Raw genomic sequence first — 2,889 nt, forward strand, 5'->3', positions numbered from 1 at the left:
CAATCTCCTTTTCCCTTAACTCTGCGCCCGCATTGGTTTAGCTATTGGAAAATCCATGTAAAAGCTAAGAGAGTGACCCCACCATAGGCAAGTGCGGAACCCTCATCCGATAAGAGTAGTATCGGGATTTAATGTCTAGCTCCCATGGTATATGTCGGTTAAATCTATTCCTCCACAAAACAATGAATGAACTATGTTTCCTAAAAGAACGTACTACTTAGGGTAGGTGGTGGTATGTGACTCTATCTATAAATTGCACTAAGTAGACCTTCTGAAAGGGGAGTCTTGGTGTGTTTTATATGAAGTGTATGAACTAAGTCTTCTAAAAGAATGTACTACTTAGGGTAGGTGGTGGTATGGGACACTATCTATCCACTTCATTAAGTAGACCTTCCGAAAGGGGAGCCTTGGTGTATTCTATATGATGTAAATGAATGAGTTATCATGTGTAGTAAATGAAGTTAAATGAATTAAGGTCTAATGTTAAGGAAGAAAGTTAAAGTTAAAGTTATGTAATGAAGCTATGGATGACTAATGTAGAGTGCTTAATCCAAAGGAACATTCAAGGAGCACTAATTGGGAGTAGTAGTATGGGATGCTACTCTCACATTGCACCTAGTGTAACTTATAAGTCCTATTGGTTAAGGGTACTTAAATGAAGTCCTTAATATATGAATGTCTTTCAAATGTCTAGCCATGAGTGTTGACTTTTTTCCCCGATGAGGTAAGCCTATGGTTGGTAGTCTTAAGGATCGCTTTGGTGTGTCTTAAAGGGGGTGTCTGGGTGGTACATTCTTGCTTTACCTTAAGATTCTTAGGATAAATTTCTTAGGGAAACCTCAAAGGAAACGAGTTCAGTATGCTTGGGATAAATTGTTCATAGTAATGATTCACTGTGTTCACTATAATGCACTTGAGTTTACTGTAAAGTATGTTTTGGTTATAAAACTATGAGAGTCCTAGTTTATGTGATAAATGATTTTGCTTATACTATTTCAATTCTATAATCATGAAGGTTTTACTTAATTGGGATGAAAGTTCTATTTATACTAAAATGTCGCTTTTTGCATGTTTTCGCCTATGCCATACTTAGAATATTGTTTAGTACTAACCTCATACTTTTATGTACTCTATAAGTATAGGTTGGAGGCAAGAAGAAGTTAAGAAGTCAAAGCTTGGGAATCTATCCTCTCAAGACGAAGTATGTCCTCATATATTCGAGGGAATAATTCTAATTCTTACCTTCTATCATTAAGACTTATTATGTATTTTTCATTTAATGTAATGGGCGTGTCCCTAAAATATTTATGTCATGTCTTTAAGTTCTGTTAAAGACGTGATCACTCCTTAGCTTTTATGAAAGATGTTTCCTTTTTATTAATTTATTCGTGAAAAGTTTTAATTTCGCACTACTTTTCATGTCTTATATAATGAATGATAGCTAAGGCTTATACAAGACCTCCAAAAGGTCAAGTATGCAATTCTTATGACCTATCGGTGCTCCTATTTTCTAGGGTGTACTTTCCGGTCGTTACAATATCTATATACTTGTGAGTAATGTGAAAGCATGTGTTTCTCCTATTAACATTAGATGATCATGTTAGAATATGACTATGTCCTTATGGGTGTAGTCTTAGAGTTTATGCATGATTATTCCTACTTGGTTATGTGATTTTTATGTTGGTTATATTGATGATATTATAGTAGTGAATATGGTGACCTATAGATAATTTTGGTTATGCCTATGTAATTCAACAGTGATATGCTATATGTGAAGTATCTGTGTGTCTTGTCTTGGTAGACTTGTGTCCCTTACTTGATACATTTACAATGTGAATACGACTTCTTAACTTAGAATGCTAAAAAGTTTTAGTATTGTATGCATGATTGACATATGACCTTGAACATTGCTAAGAAGGTCCTTTATGTGGAGCCCTCATCCTAGATGTAAGGTTATGATATCTTTGTAGTCGAAAGCCGTAATGGCATCCTTCCTGTGTTAATGGTGGACTCAAGGTTGATTAAATTGAACAACATGAAATCATCCTTAGGAATGTCATTGAGCTATCCTCTTAACCATTGTAAGGCAATCATTGGGGACCTCATTGGTAAGGTGTAATGTGATTGTGTTATGAACTAGTTATGTAACCTCTTCATGTACCATTTTGTTGAAATACTCTATGAGAACAAAGGTTAGCGCTGAGTGCATATGTCTAGGGGAGTTTCTCTAAGATAAAATGATGTTAGAGAACAAAAAAACCCTTTATATTCCTTAACCATGTGCCTACATGAGATGTGTCTTAGTTCTACCATTGGCAAGTAAAACACCCTTTATCGGATTAGGTTTTACTCTGGATTCCATGCCTAGCTACCATAGTCTATGTCGGTTATTACCTATTCTCATCATATGTGATACCTACTAGTATTGGAGAAGTTCTATGAAGTTCAAGAAGTGGTATGGGATGCTATCTAGACATTGCATGATTAGGCTTTAATGATGTTAGTAAGTGAGTCCCTAGGTCTTCTCCAAGACAATTATTTGAATGTTCTTATGTGACTAATGTTTCTAAAGTTAACAAATAAAGATAATGATTTAAGTAAGAAAGCATGTAAATGAATATGTACTTATATAGAGTAGTTTATGGGTTTCCTAGTTAAGGTGTGAAGGGGGCATAAGAATGGTCATGTCATGTATTACCTAGGGAGGTCTTAAGAATGACTCTAGATAGGAAATTTGGTTGATACATTAGACATCATCTAAACTTGGGTATTCCTAAAGATTATTTACATAATCTTTGAGAGGGTGTATGGGTGTTCTTTTCTTGAATAACTTAAGTAAATCTTTTGATAACCTTTGGGAAGAGAATTATATATATATATATATATATA

Source organism: Solanum pennellii, chromosome 4, assembly GCF_001406875.1.
Source record: "Solanum pennellii chromosome 4, SPENNV200".
NCBI lineage: Eukaryota > Viridiplantae > Streptophyta > Magnoliopsida > Solanales > Solanaceae > Solanum > Solanum pennellii.